Raw genomic sequence first — 12,228 nt, forward strand, 5'->3', positions numbered from 1 at the left:
CTGTCTACCATGGAATGGTTCATGAGTTGGGCAAGGGGCTGGAGACTGAAACATGCACACACAAAGGGGGGTGTCACCCTGGAAACAAGAATGCTAAGAAGGCCAAGTTTATTCTGTTCCCGGGCAGTTTATATAAGGCTCTCCTTGAGTAATGGCCTTGTTCTAGCTCTGGAGATTTTTTCAGCTGGAACCCCAAGATAAACCACTCCCCTGCCATCAGAAACTCATGAGGGTCTCGTGCTCGGAACAGCAGCAAGCATAGGAAAGGAAGTTGTCTACTCCAGCAGGCAAGGATTCACAGAGAACTCAGGGTCTGAGCGTCTGCAGCTCCCAATACCCCATATTACGGATGCATTAGGAACGATGCGAAAAACAATGCATCCATTTTGCTGTTGAGTCTGAAGACTAGAATTTTCAGTTGGGCAGGAGGGGCCGCTCACCCAAGCCTAAGGACACTTTGCTGATTAATGTAAGTGTGGGAATGAACATGGAAGTCTCTCTGTTCCTGTGTCCTAGGAAGTCACTGGCCTATGGTCATTGACCTTCTCAGATTAGTGGCTGATACTCTGAGCCCATTTTTAAAAACTCTTTGACAGTTTTATACATGTATGCACTGAGTTTTCTGTGGCTTGGTCTTCACCCACATAGGTTTTCATTTCAGCTAAGCCCAGTCCAGATACAAGACAGGAGCTCCCACGTGCTGGAGACTGATTCAAGCATCAAAGGCCTTTGGGGAAAACGACCAACATCCCAGGGCCTTGAGCTGTTTTAGCTCATGTTTGTGTCCTCAGAGTGTGACTTCCATTAAGGAGAAAAGCAGATTTATACAAAATAATAAGAAAGGTCATTTACCCCAGGACTTCGGGGAAAGTAAATTTCTAAGCACCCCCTGTGTTTGCGGATCAAAATTCCTGTTGTTTTCATGTAGAGAGATCTGTTTTCTCAGAAATAGAATATGAGTCTTCACACACCCAGAACACTGCCCCTGACACACACACACACACACACACACACACACACACATAAACACACATACCTGTGCATGCAGTCACTGGAGTCTCCTTACAGGGACATTAGAAAAATTTGCTTTTATCACTTCAGATAACCACGATGCTGTCTTAATTAAACTTTCTGTGCAGCTGCAGCTATTTTCTATGCAGTGAAATATTGAAGGACACTTAAAAGAAATCGCACAGTAGCTCAGAATTGAGAAATAGATGTTATTTATTTAGGGATAAACTCACAAATCAGAATCCTCTGCTTTAATGGACAACAGAAACTGAATCCAGCAACTGGAAAGAGAGCAGATGTATGTTCTACATCATATTATATAGTGTAAGAGGCCATGTCCCAATGGGCGCATAACCACTGGCTGTAAGATTTCCTACAGCACCTCTCCTTTTGTTTAAATAAGAGAGTTCTAAGCCTAATTCAAAATTATATACAATAAGAACAAATATAATCAATAATTATCCTATCCTAACGAGTATAATAAATAACTTGGCCAAGTCATGAGAGGACAGTAACTACAACTATCTAGTCTTCAACCCCACTGGAGATCCAAGAAGGGAAATAATATTACTTGAGTATGCAGGAAGTGCAATCAAGCAACTTCCAAAATGTGCAACAAATCACAGAGACAACTGGCTACCTGGGCAATCACCCAAAGTCTCATTTGCAATGTTGAAGCAACCAACTTTGGCTAAAGCCTAGAATAACTTATAGACCATTTTCAGAGGCAGGAAAATTTTCAAAACCATCTTACTCTGTAATGGCAAGATTTGACAGTCCTGCTTATCCATTTCTGGACATCATGTATCTTATCAGTGGTTGAGGCATGGGCATTTCTTTTCCCAAAGGCCAGTTTTTTTTTTCCAAGAAGAAAACAAGCTCCAAGTGGAGTATCTTCGGTGCTCAACATTCTCTCAAGAATAGATCGGGTGCTGCCAGGACCAATACTGTCTCACTGAAACAGAACCCTAAGTTATTTAAATGCAATATTCTACAGCTCTTTGAAGTGGTTGAAAATGACCTGTCTATGCAGAATATAATCTCTATGTATCTAAAGAAACTGATTAGTCTAACTTTAAGCAAGACAAACATAGATGACTATTGATCTATAACTCTTAATACCTATATAACTTAAAGACTTCATATTAGAATATTATACAAAAAACAAATGTGCAACAAATGAGGACAATGAACTCAAAACATAAACAATGTATAGGTATTTTGATCAGACGTAGAAATGTACATCATAATATGATAGATATATATTAGTATATAAAAATGTTTTAAGCAGAGGTAGAAGCATGCATATGATATTCAATATAATTTAGCCTTGTATCAATATGCAAGAATCTATACCAATGTAATTGCCTATAAATAATAACTCACAAGATTTCACTCTATTAATAACTATTATTATTAGTGTGAGTAAGCTCATACTAATCTATTATCCCACCAATTTTTCTTTTTCTTTTTTTAAATTTATTTCTTTATTAAAGATTTCTGTCTCTTCCCCGCCACCGCCTCCCATTTCCATACCCTCCCCAAATCAAGTCCCCCTCCCTCGTCAGCCCAAAGAGCAATCAGGGTTTCCTGCCCTGTGGGAAGTCCAAGGACCACCCACCTCCATCCAGGTCTGGTAAGGTGAGCATCCAAACTGCCTAGGCTCCCACAAAGTCAATACGTGCAGTGGGATCAAAAACCCATTGCCATTGTTCTTGAGTTCTCAGTAGTCCTCATTGTCCGCTATGTTCAGCGAGTCTGGTTTTATCCCAGGCTTTTTCAGACCCAGGCCAGCTGGTGTTGGTTAGTTCCCAATAGAACATTCCCATTGTCTCAGTATGTGGGTGCGCCCCTCTCGGTCCTGAGTTCCTTGCTCGTGCTCTCTCTCCTTCTGCTCCTGATTTGGACCTTGAGATTTCTGTCCGGTGCTCCAATGTGAGTCTCTCTCTCTGTCTCCTTTCATCGCCTGATGAAGGTTAATATTCAGGAGGATGCCTATATGTTTTTCTTTGGGTTCTCCTTCTTATTTAGCTTCTCTAGGATCACTAGTTATAGGCTCAATGTCCTTTATTTATGGCTAGAAACCAAATATGAGTGAGTACATCCCATGTTCCTCTTTTTGGGTCTGGCTTACCTCACTCAGGATAGTGTTTTCTATTTCCATCCATTTGCATGCAAAATTCAAGAAGTCCTTGTTTTTTACTGCTGAGTAGTACTCTAATATGTATATATTCCATACTTTCTTCATCCATTCTTCCATTGAAGGGCATCTAGGTTTTTTCCAGGTTCTGGCTATTACAAACAATGCTGCTATGAACATAGTTGAGCATATAATTTTGTTATGAACTTCATCTGTTGAGAATTCTCTGTTCAGCTCAGTGCCCCATTTTATAGTTGGGTTGATTAGCCTTTTATGGTCTAGTTTCTTGAGTTCTTTATATATTTTGGAGATCAGACCTTTGTCAGTTGCGGGGTTGGTGAAGATCTTCTCCCAATCAGTGGGTTGCCTTTTTGTCTTAGTGACAGTGTCCTTTGATTTACAGAAGCTTCTCAGTCTCAGGAGGTCCAATTTATTCAATGAGGCCCTTAATGTTTGTGCTGCTGGGGTTATACGTAGGAAGTGGTTTCCTGTGCCCATGTGTTGTAGAATACTTCCCACTTTCTCTTCTATCAGGTTCAGTGTGTTCAGACTGATATTGAGGTCTTTAATCCATTTGGACTTGAGTTTTGTGCATGGTGATAGATATGGATCTATTTTCATTCTTCTACAGATTGACATCCAGTTTTGCCAGAACAATTTGTTGAAGATGCTCTCTTTTTTTACATTGTATACTTTTAGCTCCTTTATCGAAAATCAGGTGTTCATAGGTTTGTGGGTTAAAGTCAGGGTCTTCTATTCGATTCCGTTGGTCGACTTCTATGTTTTTATGGCAATACCAAGCTGTTTTCAATACTGTAGCTCTGTAATAGAGTTTGAAGTCAGGGATGGTAATGCCTCCAGAAGTTCCTTTATTGTATAAGATTGTTTTGGCTATCCTGGGTTTTTTGTTTTTCCATATAAAGTTGATTATTGTCTTCTTTAGATCTGTGAAGAATTTTGATGGGATTTTGATGGGGATTGCATTGAATCTATATATTGCCTTTGGTAGAATTGCCATTTTACTATGTTGATCCTCCCAATCCAAGAGCAAGGGAGATCCTTCCATTTTCTGGTGTCCTCTTCACTTTCTTTCTTCAAAGACTTAAAGTTCTTGTCAAATAGATCTTTCACTTCCTTGGTCAGAGTTACCCCAAGATATTCTATGCTGTTTTGTGGCTATTGTGAAAGGTGATGCTTCTCTGATTTCCCTCTCTGTTTACTTATCCTTAGTGTATAGGAAGGCAACTGATTTTTTTGGAGTTGATCTTATATCCTATCACATTACTAAATGTGTTTATCAGCTGTAGGAGTTCTTTGGTAGAGTTTTTGGGGTCGCTTATGTATACTATCATATCATCTGCAAATAACGAAAGCTTAACTTCTTCCTTTCCAATACGAATCCCCTTAATCCCCTTATGTTGTCTTATTGCTATTGCTAGAACTTCAAGCACTATATTGAAGAGGTATGGAGAGAGTGGACATCCTTGTCGTGTTCCTGATTTTAGTGGGATGGCGTTGAGTTTTTCTCCATTTAGTTTAATGTTAGCTGTCAGCTTGCTGTAAATAGCTTTTATTATATTTAGGTATGACCCTTGTATCCCTAACCTCTCCAAGACCTTTATCATAAAGGGGTGTTGAATTTTGTTGAGTGCGTTTTCAGCATCTAATGAAATGAACATATGTTTTTTTTCTTTCAGTTTATTTATATGGTGGATTACATTGATAGATTTGCATATGTTGAACCAGCCCTGCATCTCTAGGATGAAGCCTACTTGATCATAATGGATAATTTTTCTAATGTGTTCTTGGATTCGGTTTGCCAGTATTTTATTGAGAATTTTTGCGTGGTTATTCATGAGTGAGATAGGCCTGTAATTCTCTTTCTTGGTTGAGTCTTTGTGTGGTTTTGGTATCAGGGTATCTGTAGCTTCATAAAAGGAATTTGGCAATGACTCTTCTGTTTCTATATTGTTAAATACATTAAGGAGTATAGGTATTAGCTCTTCTTGGAAGTTCTGGTAGAATTCTGCTTTGAAACCATCTGGTTCTGGGGTTTTTTTGGAAGAGAGATTTTTGATAACAGTTTCTAGTTCTTTGCGACTAACAGGTCTATTTAGATCGTTCACCTGGTCTTGGTTTAGCTTTGGTATATGGTACTTATCTAAAAAAATGTCCATTTCTTTTGCATTTTCCAGTTTTGTGGCATACAGGCTTTTGTAGTAAGATCTAATGATTCTCTGAATTTCCTCTGTGTCTGTGGTTATGTCCCCCTTTTCATTTCTGATCTTATTTATTTGCGTGTTCGCTCTCTGCCGTTTAATTAGTTTGGATAGGGGTTTGTTGATCTTGTTGATTTTCTCCAAGAACCAACTTTTTGTTTCATTGATTCTTTGGACTGTTTTCTGTGTTTCTATTTTGTTGATTTCAGCCCTCAATTTGATTATTTCCAGTCTTCTTCTCCTCCTGGGTGTGTCTGCTTCTTTCTTTTCTAGAGCTTTCAGGTGTGCTGTTAAGTCCCTAATGTATGCTTTCTCCATTTTCTTTAAGTGGGCACTTAGTGCTATGAACTTTCCTCTTAGCACTGCTTTCATCGTGTCCCATAGGTTTGAGTATGTTGTCTCTTTATTTTCATTAAATTCAAGGAAGACTTTTATTTCTCTCTTAATTTCTTCCTTGACCCAGGTGTGGTTCAGTAGTTGACTGTTCAGTTTCCATGAGTTTGTCGGCTTTCTGGTGGTAGCATTATTTGTTGCCTTCTAACTTTAGTCCATGGTGATCTGATAAGACACAGGTGGACACTGATATTTTTTTGTATCTGTGGAGGTTTCCTTTGTTACCGAGTATGTGGTCAATTTTCGAGAAGGTTCCATGAGCTGCAGAGAAGAAGGTATATTCTTTCCTATTTGGGTGGAATGTTCTATAGATGTCTGTTAAGTCCATTTGCTTCATTACCTCTAATAATTCTCTTAATTCTCTATTAGGTTTCTGTCTGATTGACCTGTCCATTGGAGAGAGAGGAGTGTTGAAGTCCCCTACTACTAGTGTGTGTGGTTTGATGTCTGCCTTGAGTTTTAGTAATATTTATTTTACATAAGGGGGTGCTTTTGTATTTGCAGCATAGATATTCAGGATTGAGACTTCATCCTGATGAAATGTTCCTGTTATGAGTATAAAGTGTCCATCTCGATCTCTTCTGATTAATTTTAGTTTGAAGTCAGTTTTGTTAGAAATTAGTATGGCCACACCTGTTTTTTTCTTAGGACCGTTTGCTTGAAAAACCTTTTCCCAACCCTTTTCTCTGAGTAGATGCCTGTCTTTGTGGTTGAGATGTGTTTCTTGCAAACAGCAGAATGTTGGATCCTGTTTTCGTATCCAATCTCTTAGCCTGTGCCTTTTTATAGGTGAATTGAGACCATTAATATTAAGCGATATTAATGACCAGTGGTTGTTTACTCCGGTTATTCTTATTGTTTTTGATAGTAGAGTCTGTGTGTCTCCCTTCTTTGAGTTGTGCTGGTGAAGGGTCGCTAGTTGCCTGAGTTATTGTAGGCAGTGTTGGCTATGTTGGATTCCTTGGGTTGTGATTTTCCTTCTATTACTTTCTGTAGTGCTGGATTTGTGACTATGTACTGTTTAAATTTGTTTTTATCCTGGAGTGTTTTGTTTTCTCCATTGATAGTGAATGATAGCTTGACTGGGTATAGTAGTTTTGGTTTGCATCCATGGTCTCTTAGTTTCTGCAGTACCTCTATCCAGGACCTTCTGGCTTTCATGGTTTCCATAGAGAAGTCAGGTGTAAGTTTGATTGGTTTACCTTTATAAGTTACTTGCCCTTTTTCCTTTGCAGCTCTTAATATTCTTTCTTTAACCTGTATATTTTGTGTTTTGATTATTATACGGCGAGGGGATGTTTTTCTTTGATCCAGTCTGTTTGGTGTTCTGTATGCTTTTTGAATAGTCAAAGGAATATCTTTCTTTATGTTGGGAAAGTTTTCTTCCCTAATTTTATTAAAAATATTTTCTGGGCCTTTGAGCTGTGACTCTTCTCCTTCTTCTAAACCTATACTTAGGTTTGGTCTTTTTATTGTGTCCCATATTTCCTGAATGTTTTGTGATTAGAATTTGTTGGCTTTGCTGTTTTCTTCGATCTGTTCGTTTATTTTGTCTATGGTGTCCTCAGAATCTGAGATTCTTTCTTCTTTCTCTTGTATTCTATTGATTATGCTTGTTTCTGTAGACTCTGCTCGTTGACCTAGATTTTCCCCATCCAGCTGGTCCTCAGTTTGTGTTTTTTTCCTTGCTTCCATTTCAGTTTTCAATTCTTGAACTGTTTCTATTACCTGTTTGGTCGTTTTTTTCTTGGTTTCCCAGGGTATCATGTACGTATTTACTCATTTCTTCAAACTTTTTGTTATACTTCCCGTCTATTTCTATAATGGCATTTTTTACATGTTGTCTAAGGGACTCTGTTGCTTTCATAAAGTCAATTTTTTCCACTTCTTCTGTGTTAGTGTGTTCAAGTCCTTCTGTTGTAAGATCATTGTGTTCTGGTGTTTTCATGTTTTTTTTTCAGATTATTGGGTGAATTCTTGCCTTGGCACCTGCCCATCTCCTCCTATTGATGCTATCTAATGGGTCTTTTAAAACCAGATCAGGTTTCCCTGCTGGCCAGGGTCTCCTCTTACAAAATGCCCTTGCTCTGTTTCCTGGCTCCTGCCGGGGGCCAAGATCCCTGTCATCCCTCAGAAGGGTCTTCAGGAACAGGACCAGGCTCCCCGTTTGCCAGGGACCTCGCCAACCAAAGGCCTACCTCTTTGATTTAATTGTAGTGGGGCGATCTGCTCTTGGTGTTGCATGCCGGTCCCTGCCGCCTGCATCTGCCTCCGCGCCGGTCCCCGCCGGTCCCTGCGGCCTGTGGCCTGCGTCTGCCGCCGCGGCACCAGTCCTCTTTTTCTTTTTTTTCAAAGAGATCCCTGAGCCTGTACCCCCAATCCTATATCAATTATAATCAACCCCTAAATGATGTCCCTAACCCTGAGGACAAACTTTATTGGGACAGGGGACATTGTCTTCTAGATTACTTCCAGCTGTCATGAGGGTGATGTTCTTTCTAAAGGATCCTGTGAAAGTAAAATGATGGTTAAGTTCCAAGATTACTGCCTGGGATAATTGCAAATAGTCTCTGAGTATTTGCTGGAGGTCTGGCCAGAACATTGTAAAAAAGTGCACCAAATCAGCTAACCAAGATGGAACCATCTTGAGCAGCTGGTACCCCAAACAGGTCTTTGTAGTAGCACTATCAGTATCATGACATCATATCAACCAGGTGGAGTTGTTGTGGGACCCCATCTTCTTTCTGGAAACTTCAAAGATTACTGCAGGAAAATTCATTGTTCAATGTGGAAAACTTAAACATTATTTATATATACATATACATATATATATTCAATGAAAGTTATGATAGAGACAAAAGTAGATATGAAGAAAAGTAAAATTTTTTTTCTAAATTTTTTTTCTTTCTGTCCCATATCATGGCTCCTGACATGAGACAGGAACTCTGAATTTTTATTTTAACAACGTGTTTGGATTTAGAGAGGGTCAGAGCCAATGTCCAATTCCAAAGCCAGCTCTAAATATTCATAAATACATACATACACACATATCTTTAAATGGATTTGTATCAGTTACCTGATCTCATAAATCAGATTCCTTTTTCTTGATGATCCTTAGGGGATAGCTAATTTTCCTTCTGTCAGCATCCGAACATCCAGGGTCTCTTGAATTCTTTTGAAGATGAGTAGTTTCCTGTAAAGATAAGAACAGCACCCTGCCCCAACCCTTATGAAGTTTTCTTACCCTCTGTATGGTTGTCACCATTGTGGATGAGCTGTCATTTCACTTTTTCAAGAGGTTTCTCCCTTACAAACCGTATCTTTATTAATTTTGATGGTATCCATAGTTCTTCTCCTGTGGAAACAAGAGCAAAACCCCTTTCCCAATGTAACATATCTCCTAGCTTCCATTGTGTGGTCAAGACATCCTTGAAATAAAATGGTTGATTTAATTCAGAAGACTTTTCTATTATCCAATGTCTTTCTGCTGATATTGTCCCTTTCTCATTAGCATTAAGAAAATTCAAGGTTAATAAAGCATAATGTAATTTATTTCTGGGAGCATTTCTACCCCTTTTTATTTATTTAACATATCTTTTATTGTTTGATTTGATCTTTCTATAACTGCCTGACCTGTAGGATTGTGTGGTATACCTGTAACATGCTTAATATTATAATAAGCAAGAAACTATTTCATATTCCTAGAGACATATGCTGGACCATTATCTGTCTTCATTTGTGGAGGTATACCCATGATGGCCACAACTTCTAATAAATGCATGATTACTGAATCAGCCTTTTCTGAGCTTAAACAGTAGCCCAACGAGGACCTGAATGTCAATGGTGTGGTGTACATATTTTAATTTTCCAAATTCTGCAAAGATTTCATTCTTTTGAGTGCCCTTTGGCTAAGTCCCTGCAAGTAGTAGTGTTTGGTTATAGAAAGAGCAAGTAGGGCATCTTCTTATAATATCCTTAGCTTGTTGCCATGTAAAAGAAAACTCTTTCCTTAAACCTTTGCTATTGACATGATTTTTTTTATGAAATTCAGAGGCCTGCAACATGCTTCCAATCAATAATTGATCAATTTCTGCATTACATTGTGCTAGAGAACCTGGCAGACTGTTGTAGGAGGGGGAATGCATCCGTCTCGCCCGGCTAGCTTAGCCCCAAAATAACCACGTGGAAATTGTATTGATCAAAGCACTGCCTGGCCCATTATCTCCAACCCCTTATTGGCTAATTCTCACATATTAATTTAACCCATCTCCATTAATGTGTATCGCCACTTGACTGTGGCTTACCGGCATGAGTCTAACCAGCGTCCATCTTGGGCAGGAGAAGCATGGCGTCTGCTACAGTGCCTTCTTCCCAGCATTCTGTTCTGTCTACTCTGCCCACCTAAGGGCTATCCTCTCAAAAGGCCAAGGCAGTCTCTTTATCCAACCAATGAACGCAACACACAAACAGAAGATTCTCCTACACCAGCAGACCTGTATGGGATTGGATGTGTGTTAAGTATACAGGACAAAGCCTAGTCCTGATTATGTCTTGCACCTGGATAAATAATGAAGTCAATTCTGTATCATATGGTATAAATTCAGTGGTTTCAATATGCAAGATAACTCTTTCTGCATATTGTGGATCAGTAACTATATTAAGAGGTTCTTTAAAGTCCCATAGCACCATGAGAATAGCATATAATTCTGCCTTCTGGGCAGAAGTATAAGGGCTTTGTTCCACCTTACTTAATTCTCCTGATTTGCATCCTGCCTTCTCTGATTTGTTTGTATCAGTATAAAAGATGTGGGCTCTAGTTGTTGGAGCATCGTGTACAATTCGGGGAAGAATCAAAGAAGTTCTCTTTATAATGTTAAGTCTATTGCTTTTGGGATAATTGCTATTAATTTCTCCCCAAAATTGACACAAGCTTTTTTGCCATGATTCATTGTCTTCCATAACTTTTTTATTTCATCAGTAGTGAAAGACACTATAATCTTGCTGGATCCATACCTGCTAATTGATGGAAGTCTCAATTTACCTTTTATAATTAATTCAAAGACTTTTTCTACATAAGTTTTTAATTTTTTACTTGGTTTATGTGGTAAAAAAGATCCATTCTAAGATGATATCATCCCTCTGCATTAAAATTTCTGTAGGAGAAATTATGGAAGGCAATATGACTAGAATACAATTAAGATTTGGATTCACACTATCCACATGTGCCTCCTGTAATTTCTCCTCAGCAATTGTCAATTCCTGTTCTGTTTATGCTGTTAATTCTATGGGACAATTCAAGTCTTTATCACCATCTAAGGTTTTTTTAAATGAATTTTTTTTTTTTTTTGGATTTCTGGTTGAACATGCTCTGTAGACCAGGATGGCCTCAATCTCACAGAGGCCTGCTCATGCCTCCTGAGTGCTGGAGGTCTTAAACTGTTGTCCAGATACACACAGGATTTCCTTTTCGACCTTCTCCAGTCACTGATTCAAGCTGGGCTTTTGATGTCCTTTCTTCATTATCCTAAATAGGAGAGTAAGGGCAGCAGCCTAGCACTCCTCCGCTTCCGCTTGTCTTCATTGCACACATCACTATACACCTTCCATGCAAAGAAAACCATGAAGATAAACTCCAAACAAGGGAAATGGAAAACAAGTTGTGTCACGTTTAGTCTAGCTGGAAGGCTCAGGGATTACACATCACCTTCCTAAACTACTCTAGATAAAGGGACCGTATTTTATGTTAACTAAGTCTTGGAAGTAAACCTCTGAGGTCTGTGGGGTCCAGGCTTGCTCCCCGTGGCTGCCGGAACAGCACAAGGCAGAGTCCCCATAGTGGGGTCTCTAGTAGTGGAAAAGTGTGCTTGCTTCATTAGGTTAATACCCCTCTTATCACAGGAAATGGGGACATCTCAAAAGCCACAACATAAACCTTTAGTAGATTCAAAACTTGACAACAATTTCCAGCCTCCACCCATGCCTTGGACCCTTCTACAGGTAGGTTCCTACAAGACTGCTCCCCTTCGCATCCACAAGCTGCCCTCACACGGGAGAGGAGTCTGCAGAAGCACACTCAGAATCATCACCGGCTTTATTTTGGAGGAGACTGGGCTCTTCCGGAAGTGGCGATCTTAGTTTCCGAGGGGGAAGGTCTTCCTGTACGGACTAGAGACTGATAGTGAGTTCCGCTAGCGCAACGTCGCCTCGCCTCGTTCCTCGCGATCACAGGTTTGTGGGCTCTGCTTGCGTCTCCCGGCCCCTGTGTTTACCAGAGCCCTCCGGAGCCGCCCCCTACAGGAGCTGCCCGAGGCTGATGGCAGGAGGAGGAGTGTGCGAACCTCACAGTCGCCGCGAGGCCCAGTGCTGGGAGGGAGGCGCTTTGGAGAGCAGCCCGGCCTGTGCCCAGAGAAGCGACCTTTGTGAGAGGGACTGAGGCAGTAAGGACCAAGGACAGGCCTCCCTTAT

At 39.9% G+C, this 12,228-nt stretch overlaps 1 protein-coding gene across 3 annotated transcripts in view; it reads left to right on the forward strand.

The window, feature by feature from the left end:
* Positions 1-12,228, forward strand: part of LOC121435510 (probable N-acetyltransferase CML1) — a 41,197-nt gene that overhangs the window by 24,104 nt on the left and 4,865 nt on the right. The window contains exon 1 of one of the 3 annotated variants that reach the window (XM_041634905.1): positions 11,904-11,991. The exons of the other annotated variants lie outside the window; for them this stretch is intronic. The gene's annotated coding sequence lies outside the window, so the exon portion shown is untranslated. Of the gene's footprint in view, positions 1-11,903; positions 11,992-12,228 lie in introns of those variants that run through there. 3 annotated transcript variants of the gene reach the window in all.

The sequence above is a fragment of the Microtus oregoni genome, unplaced genomic scaffold, assembly GCF_018167655.1.
Source record: "Microtus oregoni isolate MIOR12 unplaced genomic scaffold, Mior012 000002F_ref0000024, whole genome shotgun sequence".
NCBI classification, from domain to species: Eukaryota; Metazoa; Chordata; class Mammalia; order Rodentia; family Cricetidae; genus Microtus; species Microtus oregoni.